Raw genomic sequence first — 16,490 nt, forward strand, 5'->3', positions numbered from 1 at the left:
GAGAGAGAGAGAGCCCGTGAAAATCTAAACTGCATGATCGCCTTAAAAAAAAAAAAAAAAAAAAAAAAAAGTTTTCCCCTAGCTATTTCATTGTCTCTGCTACAATATCTTTGAGAAAAGCAACAGCCAGTAATCCAATAAGACCATTGATTAGGCTACAATGATTCAATTCAAGCACATGGCCTTGTGCAAAGAGCATGCTCCAGCCCTTCTTGTCACCTTGCCGGGGCAGAAGCCCTCTTCATGCTGCTCTCCTTATTCATTCCTTTATGGGAAATGTAGAGCGAAAGGAGTGAAAGATGGCAATTATCTAATTGGACTATTAACAAACAATCCTCTGAGTGCGGCAGTCTGGCCGTGGTTCTCGGGCGGGGGGGAAGGGTCCCTGTTCCCCTGCCCTCATTCACAAAGAGTTTAGGGGCCGTGGAGGAAAGGGGGAAAGGGAAAGGAGGTGGGGTGGGGGGAGAGAATAGGTGGGAGGTTTTGCTGAGAATTTTTCCACACAATTCCAAGAATGGGGGTGGGTGGGCGGGGAGGGGGATGAAGGGGCGGACTAGGACTGAGGAGGAGGGGAAAGTGGTGTGTGGTGAGTGCGTGTTGGAGATTGAAGGAGGAGATCCGTGCTCTTACCAGCCCTGAAATGTGTTCTGACTATGCTAGAGAGGAGCTGCACGCTCTAGTTATATTATTACGCCCTGCCCCACCCCCACTCCCTCAGCTACTTTCCCTACTCCTCCCTCTTCCCAGCCCTCCTCCCGTCTGGTAACCGACGGCCCTCTTCACTTCAGGTCGACAATAGTCTTCAGAACTGTCTCCCAGACTGGACCACCACTTTTAAAAGGGATGAGATGGGGGGGGGAGGCGTTGAAATCGAAGTGTAAAACGCTGAATTTGGGCTCGTTATCACCCTTTTTCCCCCTGTCCCCTCCCTCTCCCTCTCCTTCCCCTCCTTTCTCGGATCCTTGGGGAAAATCGACCAATTTTTACAGCACGGAACCCAATGGCTTTCTGAGCTCGGTTTTACGCCCAGGGATATCCGGCGATTTGGCATTTCTTAACTTGGAGAGTGAAATTGTAGGGTGGGGGATGGGAGGGAGAGACGACTAGGCGGGAACAGGACAAGGAGAGTTGAGAAGCCCTGCTACTTGACCAAGTGGATTTATGCCTTCCGAAGAATACATAGCATTTCATATCCATGCGACTCATCAGCTCCGTTACGCCTTAAACGCATCCTTTGACTAAAATGAGTTGTGAAGTTACTTCAATTCACGACTTGGGAGGGAATGGGGGAGGGGGTTGCATGGCAGTGGCAGTGAGGTATGCGTGCATACAAGTTCCTCTAGACCACCCTATTCATAGGAATATTCAGGCCTGAAAATCGGATTCTTCCAACTTCCACAACAACCAAAGCCCGAATCTCGAACAGCACCCCCAGTTTTCCTAACTGGATGAAGGACTGAACGAATTGAGAAATGAATTGAGGGGAACAGTCAGAAAAAACAAACGCGCAAATTAAAGCATTATTTTAATACATTACTACCACCACTCTCCTTTTGACATCCTTCCCCCCCCCCCCCCTCCACATAGAGGGAAGAGAGAGAGACCCGACAGATTCGAAACAAAACAAACAACAACAAAAAAGCAAACCCTTTTCTAGTACAGAGAGGAAAGGATAAGATCTCAAGCTGGCCCAGGCCCACCCCAGCTTTCTAACCCAGCTTTCAGAGACATTTTTCCACTGGCCCTTTTATCCATTTGATATAAATTGATATAGCTAAATAGATATATCCATTTGATACAGAATAAGCGTCTGCTTATTCGAATTGCGTATCTTGAAATTCGGAGATCACTTAGATTCTGTCCCTAGTCTCCAGGCCTCTAGGAAAGTGCAGAGTGCTGGGTAGGGCCCGATTTGAGACATTATTATCCTCCCCCTCTCCCCATGCTGCCCTTTTAATTCAGGAAATCTTTAAGCTCGAGAAAAAACTTGTCGAGTGTGGTCTTCTTTTCCCACAGTAGTGACTAGCGGAGTATCTATTGTGAGGGTGGTACAAGGATGTCAGTCTTCAATTTACACTGATCCCTGGTCCGTCAGGTAATGTGAAAGGAATGACCGGTGGAAATAGATCTGCATGCGATTTTCTTTCTCTCCTGTTCTCTCACATATTCCTAGTCACTGAATGGCCTGCCTAAGTGGTCTTGACCCGAAATAGTACAGCCGAAACTTCCACAGTTCCCAGTCTGGGTTCTGGGTCCTGGGTTCATCACAGAGGCTAATTGCTGAAGTCCCCTTTGCATTTGGAAACTGCCTCCTGGTGGCGGGCAAGGGTGCTGAATGGAGAGAGAGAGAGAGAGAGAGAGAGAGAGAGAGAGAGAGAGAGAGAGAGAGAGAGAGAGAGAGAGAGAGAGAGAGAGAGAGAGAGAGAGAGAGAGAGAGAGAGAGAGAGAGAGAGAGAGAGTTGTCAGTTTCACTCACCAAGCTACTGAGAATTTCAGACTCTTGCAAGACCATTATTTAGCTCTTCTGAGCCTGGAAAGCCCTGGTACCCAGAGATGGGGCAATGGAGGATGCCATTATCAACCTACCACCAAATCCTTAATAGCCTCAGAGAACCCCCAATCCTAAAAGACTGAACAAAATTTAAAAGAAAAATGGGATAAATTCTCCCTCCTAGCAAAATTACAATGTGCATTCACTCAGGCAACAACCAGACTGGAGTGGATATGTTGGCTTCAAGGCAATTCTTATATTCCCTTCAGTGACTGATACAAGAGAAAAGAGCAATGAGACAATTCCTAGACTAAAAAAACTAGTCTAGATTTCTAGACTAGAAAAACCTAGTTGGTTTTTTCCAAATGATGATTTGAAGCTGAAGAATGGTCTTCCTTCTCCCTTCCAGATTTAATTATTTGGAGTAACTAATATTAGCAATAATGATATACAATTTTACTTTGCTTTGCAGTTACTATTTACCAGTCCATTTTCTGTTCTGTAAAACTCTGTAGAGTAAGTAATGCAAGTATTATCATTCCTTTTTTAGAGATGAGAAAACAGGTTCAGAGAGTTTAAATGATTTCTCATCATACTTCCTGCAAGTTTGAACTCCATTCCCAAAATCTAACCTGGGCTCTTTTAAGTGAGCTTTTTTCTTCTCTTGCCAGGCACCAAGTTTCCATCTTACTTTTCTGCACCAAGTCCAAACCATGTAGCTGCCCACAAAGTGCCTCTATCTGTGTGCTGGGGACAGCTCATTCTAGCTGTCAGAATTGATTGCTAAATTTTTAACATGATCATTTCAGAAATGGGCAAGTACAAATCAAGACTTAATTTTTTTTTTGGGGGGGAAGATGTGTTGTTAATGCAGATTAAACCTAAAGATGTGTCTAAAGTACCTTCCTTCTTTCCCACACAGATTATTAATTCTGCTATACTCCTTTCCCCCTTTAATGTGTTATCTTCCCTCATTAAAATGTAAGTTCCTTGAAGGCAGGGACTGTCTTTCTAATTTGTGTCTGTATTCCTAGTCACTTGTACAATAATAAGTAAATAATAAATAAAATTTATCTATTATCTTTTTTATACACACATATGTATGTATATAAGTATGTATGCATAATTACTTTTCTTGTGATCTTGCAGCAATAAGCAGATCTCTTCAACCCAGGAGCCCAGTGTTCATTGAATAAAACCATATTTGCATAGAACTTAATACTTTTCAAAATATTTGCACATATCATTTTATATTACATATTACACATACATTATAAATTTCTCTGTTCCTAGTATATGCTTTCTGATTAGTCCAGTTTTGATTTCCCCCAAACAATTAAAGAGATTTTTGTTGCTGACCATCTTGTTACATACTGGGACAAGCATGTGGGAAGAGAGATATATAAGCTGTACATATTTATATAATATACTTAAAATAATATATTTATGTTAATCAGGCCACTAATACTTAATTTTTATGCAAACTTTTTTTTTTTTTTTGGCTAAAGAATTCCAAAGGAGGATTCCTGGAGAATCTGAACATGAAATGGAGTCATGGATGTTGACTATTCTTTATTGAATTACCATTATATTATTAATCAATATCTTTCAAGTTACTCTTTACAACTTCATTCTCTATCATTTGGCTTGAAGACAAAGACGGTGTTTTACTCTTGTTTGTGTAACTCACAGGACTCAATTGTGGTTATTCAGAAAATGTATACAATGAATCCAGATTGGTATAGGAGACATTTCAGGCTACAAGAGTGTTCCTATATTTAAATCCTTAAAATAACAAAATCATATAGGCATATAGTTCACCACTAACATTCATCCATTTGTTATATATGATGATATTGTTAGTGACTGAATTAAAATAATTTGAGTGTTAATAATTAGGCTGGGTATTTTTTTTGTGTGTGTGTGTGTAGACATCTTAGACGATATAAAATTTGGTGGGGAAATTTAATTAAAAAATAATCTTTATTTCTCAGACTTTTATAGGAAAATTGACAAAAGTCAGTTCAAAGTCTCCAAAGGAAAACGGAGAAATGAGGCAGTTATCTGGCTAAATTAAAGATAACCAGACACACAAATATATCTAAATTATTTGCTAAAGTATTCAAGGCCATATTCATTGGTTCAATAGAATGTGTCCTGACACTTTTACTTCACCATCGATAATCATGAAAATTCAAAACAGAAAAAAGATTGATCAATCAATTAATTTAAGTTGATCTGACAGTTGAAGAAATTGAGGCTCAGAAAACTGATTTGTCTGTGGTCACAAAATGAGTTAGTGCCACGCCTGGGATTAGAGCTCAAAACTCTCTAAATAGCCTGGGAATTAGTGCTAGGAAATCTCATTTGATTTTTTATTGAAACTAGGAAATTCCTACTTTATTTTCCATTTCATTCAAATCCCATTTCTGTGAACACTTGGTAGAATTCTTTTAAGGGAAAGATTCTTTCCTCTAAGCTTGCATAGTTTTGGCTTTTTTTTTCCCTTCAAGAAGAAACAGCAGGGGGAAGGAGAAGGTGTTTGGCAAAGAAGCTGAGGTAACCAAATGTTCTTTATTAGCAGGTATTGTTGTGCCAGCTCTTTGGGGACAGCATAACACAATATGCTGAGACATCACTTTTAAAAAGAACTACATCTAAGAAGGTTACACAACCAAAAATTAACTTTCAAGAACAATGAAACATATCATGTAATAATAAGGATTAATTAAAAATAAGAATATACCTAGCATTTACATAGTGATTTTAATCATCAAATGAAAGTACAAGCAATAGCTAATTTACCATTATAGAATACTATCATTATTCCCATTTCATAGATTTCAGTGGGGGAAAAGAGAAGGGCTAATACATTTAAAATATTTAAATCATAAATTCTACATAAAAGGTTAGTTATCTGTTATCAGTTAGTCATCTGTGCTTTAGATAAAGTTGGAGTTAGTTAATATACAGGATAGAGAAGAACAATTGACAACTATTTTTGATTATGTTGTTGGTTCTTCAAATAAATGAACACATTGTAAGCCATGAATAAGTGAAATAATGTGTATATAACAAATTGTGCTCTAGGGAATTGAACTCAGTTAACTCCTTTAAATATTGTATTTATGTAAAACATGACAACTATCCAATATTTAGAATCCAAGAATTTTAGACATGGGAGAGATGGATATTAGCATTCTCCTTTTCCAAACTGTTAATTTTCAATTGGGGGGGGGGGGGAAGCAACTGAAATCCAGAAAAGGGAAATTAATTGGTTAATGACAAAGCTAGTACTAGGGCCAGGTCTTATTTGGACTTGAATGTTAAATAAAGATTAATTAATAGATTTAATAATTTTTCTTCCTTGCTACAGATATTAGCTAGGAAAAAGTCTTTAGCTATTGCACTGATGAAGCATCTGGAGAATTGGTGATTTTTTTTAACTTTTCATCTGAAAGTTGGGCATAGCATTGTAAAAAACTGGAACTAAAACATATGTGGTTAAGTGATAGAAAACAAGCCAGGGAAGTTTCTGCTTATGATACTCTCATTTTTTATAAAACAATTTTCAGTGACTGGTTGGATAGTGATTTCATTTTGTGTTTTCCTAAAGATTTTTGATCATATTCTAGATGCCTTTTAAGACAGTGACAATATGAAGATATATGTAATATATGAAGAATATCAGATTTATGATAGAAATAACTGTTTTATTTTTATTGTAATATGAAGAATATCAGATTTATGATAGGTAGAACTTCTGTTTTGATTGGTTTTTATACTTGGTCACTTTCATATAGTTGATCTAGAGCAAAGCTTCAATTTCCTTCTTTGCAAAATGAGATATTACATGCATTTTTAGGCAACATGGTATGTTATGACAAGTCAAAGGCATCCTCTATAGGGAATAAGCAGGAATAAGCAACAATGAGTCACATCTTTATTATTAATTTTGAGATGGATATAGAGATATATATAGAGAGAATATAAGATCCCATTACGCTTATTATTTGTTCATTCCTAAAGGAAAAGAAAGCATTATTTGACAGAATAAAATATTGCCTTACAGGCCTTTGCATAACTATCCCCCATCCATACAACATCACTCAAGATTCTTTGAAAATGCTATATCAGAAGTAGCCCTGTATAATGATCCACTAAAACAATAACAACAAAAACACCCAAGGCGTGAAATAGGTAGATGCTTGCCAAAGAGATTCACCACTGATGGTCAAAACAGACCACAGAGTCCAAGTCAAAGATAGAATTTGTGGGTGTAGTTAAATCCCACATGGTTTTCGTATGGTGTTTTGGTTTTGGTATGACATGATGCCATATGTTCAAGCCTCCAGAACATTGCAGAGCATCCAGGAAGATATCTGTAACCACTTAAAGTACTCTGGCCCACACTGAAAAGACTAAGTGATTGAAAGAATGTCTATTACCTAGATTTTAGTTGGCTACTTTTCAGAACTTATTTGATAATATGTATATTTTTAGGTACACTAGACAACGAGCTGGACCTATAGTTGAACACATCAAGGGTGGGGAGGAAACAAATAATTTTCATGTACCTACTATGTGCCAGGCACTCTGCTAAGTGCTTTATACATATTATGTCATTTATGTAGGAGAGTAGGTTACATGGTGGTAATGACGACATCTACGATGAATAGATTGCTTTCACAAATAACAAAGTTCTTTTTTTTAATATTTAATAGTTTTTATTTATTAGATATATGCATGGGTAATTTTACAACATTGACAATTATCAAACCCTTTGCTCCAATTTTTCCCCTCCTTCCCCCATGGCAAATTGACCAATACATGTTAAATATGTTAAAATATAAATTAAATACTCTCTCTATATATATATATATGTACATGTACAAAAAGTTAATAACAAAGTTCTTTTACTGACCCCAGGCTTTTCATGAAAGCAAAATGCCATCTTTTAAATATTAACATTTTCTTGGTATTTATTTCTATATGGCAATAAGTCAGGAAACACTCCTGCCTCTAAGTTAGCAGCACATTGAAGGCAATGGAGAGGTATTTGGCAAATACTAACACAGTGTAACACATAACTAACTAGGGAAGACCTCCAAAGAAGAATGAGAGTAAAGGTTGGTATCAAATAATAATATAATAGTAATAGAATGATAAGCAATAAGAAAAGAGCAAGGGATGGCAGGTACCCTGTTTATATCAGGAGAAAATCAAGGAAGGTTTTCAGCACATGGTTACTCAGAGGTAAGGTGTAGAAAGAAAATGAATGAACATTGCTGAAGATGTGTCTGGCAGGTGTAGATTGCAATTTGCATCTCCAGAGGGAACTCCAAACTGGATGTAATCCCAAATCTGTTTGAGTGTGATGCAGAATTAGTCCTGGAGTCAGGAAAATTTGGGTTCCCAAGTCCTAACACTTAATCTCTCAGTTCCCCAGGCAATGAAACTATAAATTTAAAAAAAATTAGTGAGGGGAGCTGCTAAAGCAGGAGTTTCCTGCATTAATAAAATTACCTCTTTCCCCTGCCTCAAAATGAAAGACACCAAAAAACAAAACAACCCCCCTCCAAAATGAACAAACCCACCTCCTTTGCATTGTCTGCTTCACATATTATATCAGGAAATGAATTATTAATTTTACCTCTATAAAATATATATTATTAAATACACATACATATTGTTAATTCCATCTTAGATGGTTAAATAGAATAACAGAAGAAATCAAATGGTTTGTCCAAAGCCATTCTGAGTCACTGACTCTAATGGGGGCCATGAGGGATGCAGTACTTGCCAATCAAAAACTGAAGATATACTTGAATGACTTAATAAAGGCAACTTCTGTTTGTTCATCCTAAAAGTATGCCATCACCTTAAACAATAGGAAGTTGTAGAGGATAGAGGAAGTGAAAACAGAAACTCTGACACCTACAAATGGCACAGCAACCCAAAATGATTAGAATAGGGGTGGAAATTCTATTCATGGAACAAAACAATTGGTCAGAGTACTAACTAGTCCAAATCCACAGAAGGGATGACATTCCTAAGGCAGAGATGTTATAATGCAGTGTATTGAGTAACTTATAATACTACTACTTATGGCACTTTCCCTCTTCAAAAGTGCTTTACAAACATTAACTAATTAAATCAGCATGACTTCTGTAAGGGAAAATTGAACCTCTTTAATCTGTTTGAGTTCTCTGAAAAAGCTAATAAAATTAAGGTATAATGTTCGTGGAGAGGAATGCACAAAGCAATAAACAGCTTTTGTGAAGGATTAAACATGGAAGTATAGTTGTGGCATTTCATAACTTCAAAAGCTGTTTATGGTAAATTTATTCCAATGCTACAAACATCATTTCTGTTGTTCAGTGGGTCAAAAGAAGACCAGATCTAACACCATAAAGGCTTTCTTGCCTCAAGCCAATCAGAAGAGCAGCTGCAACAGACACCTGAGGACATCCATTAAAGCCATTTCTGGGTAGGGCTTAGCTGAGTGGTAGTTGGGACAGAATGCAGAAAGACAGAAAGTGAACAGCATGGAGTTTTGTCATAGATGCTAAAAAGGCACCTGCTAGAATTGAGGATTAAATTTCATCACTATAATGCGCTATAGATTATGATATCTAGAAACTAAACATCTGGAGAGAAGTTGAGTTAGATGTTTGATCAATCCATTATTTCATGAAAGAATGATTCCATATACTTGGACACTATCTATACTTCACATTTCCATATGGATTTTCTTAATTTGGTAGTAAATTTTGGTAGTAAAGATGAGATACATCCTTTTAATTTGTTGATGAGAAAACACAGAAGATAAAACATATACATTCTAATTCTTATTTCACAAATAAGAATTTTTAGGATTCTTCATTTGGTTGACCCTTATTAAACAGATTACAGATAACAATCCCAATCATTCAGTCATAATCTTCCTCTCCCCTATCCCTTGCCACATTATCTATGCAATTGCTCTGCATGCCTCTAGCCAACAGAAATAGCTTTTTTTTACTAGGATGATTACATGACACCTCTTGACCAGTGCTACACCACAGTTTTATTAGCTTCTCAGCTAAGAAAAGTGAAAAAATGAAGAGGATATAAGAGAGAGAAAATGAGAGCTCAGTATCCAAGCTAGAGCAACTGGATTATTGAGGTCAAGTCTATATAGAGTGGGACAGATAATTCTACAGATTCTGTGACTCTGCTACACACACACACACACACACACACACACACACACACACACACACACTAACAGTGTGTTATAATTTTTATTGAAATTTATGACAGAATCATACCTTATTATCATCTAATTTGACTCTCTCACTTTATAAATGAGGATCCATAGATTGGGGAATAACTGAATAACAGCTGTTTTCCTAAAGTAATAGAAAATTATTGAATCATCAGAACAATAATACTTTCTAAGACAGTACAGCTCCAAGGACATGTTTTGTGGGACAAGCAAGATCTGATGTAAGTGGACAGAAAAAAAGAAAAGAAAAGAAAAGAAAAGAAAGAAAGAAAAAGAAAAACAAGAGAAATTAAAAAAAAAACTGAGCATACTAGAGAAGAGATTATTCAGTGGTATCCCCAAGTTCCCATGATTCCTATCCATGGTCCTTCAGGGTCCTGAGCATAATTCATCTCTAAACTTAAATTAAAATTCATTCATGGATGTGTTTTTTAAAATATAGTTTTGTTGGATGAAATAGCTTTAACAAAGATATTCTTAGGATAATGCTATATTGCTACAAGTCTTCAAGAGCTACAATTTGTGAAGAACTGAAACAAAAGATTAGCTAAAGGGCAATAACAAGGTACTTGGAGGGCATGAGAAAGTTATGACACAATGCAAGCAAGGAATTACACAGAAGTGGTATAAAGAATTCTGTCAAGGAAGTATAATACTGAAAGGAAGGAAAAAAGAACTGGGGAGCATGACATAACAGAAGTGCAGCCCACTCCATGATTTACTGCTCTCTTGGTATCTATCCAATGAGAAAAAAAATAAAGCTTCCAGAAGACTGGATAGATCTCCAGTGGTAAGCTTATGGGAAGACATAGTCAAGAGTCAAATAGGATGGGCAATAATAGATGTCATCTTGATCACTGGAGGAAATACCCACATCAAAATATTCATTGAAAATGAACATATATAAGAAGAAGTATATAATGAATATAGTATTATAATTATAACCACTGTACTGCACTTACATAGCACAATAAAATTTATAAACTGTTTTCCTTGCATCAGTCTTGTTAAGTGGCTGGTATGCAATATTAAACACATTTTACAGATAAGTAAATGGAGATTCAAAGTAAACTGAGACTCTCCAGCATTATAGAGCTAGAAAATGATACCATGAGCTCAAAGTTGGAACTCAGGTCTTATATCTTCCAGTTCAATACTTTATCTACTATTCTAGAAGGCTCCCAACCTCTAGGCTGAGAGCTTTAGAAGATTATGAAGTCTTTGCAAGATAAATCTGAGAATTCTTATGAGTTCCAAACTTTGTGATTTTGATTTTTATTGGTAACAAAATGCACGGTGTGATAAAGTATGAAAAATAAAACAAAATGTCTCAAGGAGAGCAAATAAATTGATATTTTGTGCATCTAATTATTGGGTGGTTTTATTTTCAAATGTTTGTAGATGCTATGATTAATAAGATAAAAATTCATTTAAAAGCAATGCTACTTTTATAGTGGCCTTTTTTCATCATATAGTCTCAATCCATTGAAACTAATACAACTTCTATCATGTGAAGTTCTGAAATATGTTGATATCAAAAAGACATGTCGATGGTATATATGGTCAGACAATTGATATGTATGTTAATTTTGTTGAACTTTTTTCTTTCTTTTTTAAATTCTGTCATAAGAAATGGCTTAAGAAATGAAAGACATATTCAAAAATGAAAGATGCCAATAAAAATTTAAAAATGATTTTAAAAGGTAATTCTTGTGTTCTAAAAATATGGAAACCGATATTGTACATCATAGCCAAAACTTCTCTGTTCCAAGAAACTGAAACAAATTCTTGCTGTGTTTTTAAAATGTAATTTCTAAGTTCCCACAAAAGCAGAGAACCATAGAATCACAGAATGTTTAGACTAGAAGGTATCTTGGAGTTCCAGGGATACTAAATTTAGAGCTGAAAGGGACCTTAGAAACTATCAAATCCAACCCCTTTATTTTACATTTGAGGAGGAGGAGTCCCAAAAGAGTCAAGTGACTGACCCAGAGGAGCAGAGTCACAACTGGGCTCCACATTTCCTAATTTCTACTACAATAGTCTTTGTACTTCTCAGCATAATGCCAAATGGTGCAGGATCCATTTGGATTGGTCCAGCATTTTGAAATGCTGTAAACTTAAGGGAAGAGGCTAAAGAGGGTCAGGTGGGATAGCAGATTTGTTCCTATGGGCTTTGTGATTGCTTTAAATTTGGCCAGACTCCGAGAAAGATTTTTTTTTATTATTATAATAGTTTAGTACTGCAGGCACCCATTTGGTAGAGGAGCAATTTCGGTCGTATTGTTGCAGGAAATATTGTTGGTTCTACCACATAATGGTAATCAATTACAATTATTTTAATTGACTTCCTAATTATGTCTCAGAGAGAGGAGGAGGGAGAAAGTGCTACGTGGTTCAGCTACAGAGTGACACATGGGAGCCATAGAACTCCAAATGTGACATCTATTTAAAAGAGCAGGAAAAAAATTGTTAATGAAAAGCAGAACCAGATTATTAGGTGAAAATTTTGCTCCAGAAAAAAAAAAATCATTCTTCTAATATATACAGCAGATCTTAATTTATAGGATCATAGGGCTAGTGCTGGAAAGAACTTCAGAGGTCAGCTAATTCACCCTCTCATTAAATAGATAAGGACATTAAAGTCTAAGTAATTTGTCCAAGTCACACAAGAGTCAGTACTCAAACTCAAGTCCAAACATGATTAAGTACTCTTTACATAGTACTTAGAAGATCAATTTGACAGGAAATGTGTGGTAAATCAAATAGCTATTCTAAAGTTTGCGCTATAAAATAATATTAATGAAGTTTATATTAATAAATTCATTGAATGTTAAAGATATCAGAGAATATTTAGTCCTATCAATGAGGAAACTCCGTCCTAGTTGAGGGAAGAGAGTTTCAAAGTTATACAATGAATTAGGGCAAGGACCCCTGACTCCAAGGCCAATGTTCTGTGTGCCATAACATGTCTTCTAAATGTTTGTGAGATGAGGGAAGGAGTTAAACTTGGAATGAGTCATGAATATTATCTGGTCATTCAAGTCATACTTGAGACAACAACTTAGCAACACCATCTTTGCTGAGTGGTATTTCTCCATAGGCAAGAAAGTGGAGTTGAGACTTACGTTTAAATTCAAGTTCCTCCACTTACCTGGCTGTGTGGTTTGGGAAACATTAACATCTTTGAACTCAGTTTCCTCATCAATGGTGTGAATACTCCCGGATTGAAGAATACCTCAAAGAACCAAACTATGTAAAATAATAATAGTACAATTTTTAAAAAGTATTCAGGCAAATAAAATAGAGATAGCATTATGTTTCAAAGTAATGTTATAATATCTACCTCACTTGCTTGACTATAGATAAATTATCACGTTATTTACTTACTTGCCAAGTAAGACTTCGAATATTCACTAAAACTAGTATAGGTCTGATCAGCCACACTGTAACTTGACTCTAACATAGTGTTGTGATTTTGTTCCTCTTTGAGAATGAAGAAGAACAACAAATAACTTTGATGTACAAGTCAAGGCTCTTAATTCTGTTTACTTCTCTTGCCATGAACAAAATGCCATATCAAGATCCCTTTACCCCTTAAGAGAAACCATGGTAGGACCAATAATAAAACAGAATGTGATCACAATCTGATGGGCAGTCATAGGATGCTGTCATTCATCTGAAAAGTTCCCTCAGTAAAGGGGAAGTACAGGAGTGAGAGGCTTGCCTACTATTTTGAGGTGGGGAAAAACTTCTTAGTTTAGGTTTGTACTATTAGTAAATTGCCCAAAGTTCTGATTCATATCAGTTGGAACCTGGAATATACTAAATAGACCAAATGTTGGACTTTGAATTAATAATTCAATAATTATATAATGCATGCTAAATACCAGGCACATAATTATTATTTTTGTTGATCCTCACAGCAATCCCAGGAAATATTTGCTATTATCATCCCCATTTTACAGATTAAGAAACTGAATCAAACAGAGGTTAAATGTTTTGCCTAAAGTCACACAGCTAGTGCAATTCTGCTGCTAGATTTGAACAGAAGCCTTACTAACTCCAGGTGTTGTGCTCTATCTACTGCAGAGATAATTTCAAATCTTAGTTTCAGTATTTTCTATTAAGGAAGTCTCTTTTCTATTCTGGATTTCAACTTCCTTATCTTTAAAATATAAAGATTGGACTAAATGGAATCCAAAGTCCCTTCCAACTGTAACTTTATAATAGTGATTCTAATGTGATAAAATTTAATTAAAGACTAAACATATTTAGTGCTAATGAAATATGAGAAATCCAAAGAACCAGCGTCTACAATTGATAAGAGCATAATCACCTTTTACCCAAGACTAGCAGAGATTATGTTATCTCATTCAAAATGCACCAGAAAGGACAGGAGAACAAATCAAGTCAACAAAAAGAGATCCACTTGGACTACATGATCAAATAGACACAACAATGATCAGGAGCAAAAGAGAAATAACCAGACTCTGGTTCCCTCCCACTCATTCCTCCATTAGCCAAACCACTGCAGTTGAGGACAAAATGGGGAAAAAAAAAACAAAAAAAAACAAAAAAAACCATTTTAAAAAAATGGTTTTCAACAAGTATCATGTTAACCAAAGAATAAGCACACTAACTCCTTCACTCTGCCTCTCTTGAATGGATCTTTGCACACACTAACAGGAAAGGGGAAGCAACATTTGGGTTGGTTGGCTCAGAAAGGTTAGAAATGCAACCACATTGTTCCCCACACCAGGGCATTTGCAATGGTGTTTTCAGAGGAATAAGAGAAGCGCTGTACTCAGACAAACAGGGAAAGGAGAAAGAGAGCCAGGAAGCAAAGAAACAACAGCTGAAGAATTGAATAGGCAAGCTGACACTGCAAGCCAGGGAGTAACAGAAATGTCTTCAGATTTGTTGTAAGAATGACAGGGAAAGTTTACCAAGATTCTTCTTCCCTTAGTTAAAGGGGCTGATATATTTAGGTTTGTGGAACAAATTTTCCTTCAGTTCAGTTTGATAAATCAATATCAAATAAAGAGATTCACAAATCTATATATCTAGTCCTAATTTGTTTCCTGAACTCATCACTTGAATCCAATACTAATTAACTTGTAAACTTTAATCTATTCCTTTCTTCTGACCTACACTAACTTGCTTTTCCTGAAGAGACTTATTCTGCTGTGGGAGCCTTCCTCATCACATCAGACTCATCTGATTGGCATTAGCTCTTTACTGTAGCACAGAATTTCCAAACTAAAATGATCTAACAGTTTCAGAGTCCCTGAGTGTAGAGACTTTTTATATCCTCCACTGCCCTGACCAATCCCATTCACCTTACAAATGAAAAAAAAAAAAAAACTGGGTCTTAGAGAAACTAAGCGACTTATTTCAGGCCACAAGCTGGTGGGAGCTAGTCAGAAGAAGGAAGTGGACCAGGTCTTTCTGGCTGCAAATGCAGAACTCTCTACCTTCTTATACCATGCTTACCTGTGCCTATGTTGTTTTCCCTGACAAGTCTATCCGAGATAGGGACAATGCTTTTCTTTTGTAACCACAGAACTTCCACAATTCCCTTAACGTAGTTGGTGCTTAACAAATATTTTTTGAATTAAGGTGAAAATTTCCTTTGTGCAAGGTGCTTTCCACCACTCCCACTGTAACTAACTCTAGGCAAATTAATCTACTCAATGGCCCTTCAAGACACTTTAAATTCTTACCTGCATGTCTTCACTTCTAAAATATCCTGAAACCCTTTTCTCCAACTATAAAATTCTACTCATCCTTCAAAATTCAGCTTACGTCCTGGAGTTTTTTCACATCATCCCAGCCCAAAATTTCCACCACTCCCACTGTAACTCTAGGCAAATTAATCTACTCAATGGCCCTTCAAGACACTTTAAATTCTTACCTGCATGTCTTCACTTCTAAAATATCCTGAAACCCTTTTCTCCAACTATAAAATTCTACTCATCCTTCAAAATTCAGCTTACGTCCTGGAGTTTTTTCACATCATCCCAGCCCAAAATGATTAATGTCTTTGAATTACTGCAGTACTTCATTTCTGTACATTCACTTTGTATAAAGGACTTTATGTGATGAATTATTATTTTATCTGTATGTTCTATCTTCCTAAATAATTTGTAAGCTTCTCGAAGGCAAGGGTCACATCTTCCTCATCTTGGTAACCCCCAAAGTGTGTCATACATAGACGTTCAAAAATGTGGGCCAATTGTCTAATTGAACTGCAGTGTATTCCAGCTTTTGCTCAAGCAATCCCATATATGCCAATTTCTCTCTCTCTGTCTCTCTCTATCTTCTGTCTGTCTCTGTCTCTGTCTCTCTCACACAAAACAAAAAAGAATGTCTCCCCAAGGCAAGTAATTCAGTGGCACATCTCTCTCACTATTGGCTTGAATATAGAACATGCCCAAATGGAATACTCACTAATACATAAATATGGGTGAGAATTCTATTTGGGGATGGTCTGGATTCTTACTCTTAATACATGCATACATGCAAAAATATATCTATGTATGTTTATATATATGCTATATATAATGTATATGGATATACACACTTTATATATAAATCTATATGTGTGTGTGTATTAGGGGTGAGAATTCCATTTGTAGGTGATCTGTATTCTTACCCCTAACACATACATACATACATACATACATAAAATTCTATATGTTTGTATATAATATATAAGTATGTTTA

The sequence above is a fragment of the Sminthopsis crassicaudata genome, chromosome 2 (genome assembly GCF_048593235.1).
Source record: "Sminthopsis crassicaudata isolate SCR6 chromosome 2, ASM4859323v1, whole genome shotgun sequence".
In the NCBI taxonomy this organism is placed as follows: domain Eukaryota; kingdom Metazoa; phylum Chordata; class Mammalia; order Dasyuromorphia; family Dasyuridae; genus Sminthopsis; species Sminthopsis crassicaudata.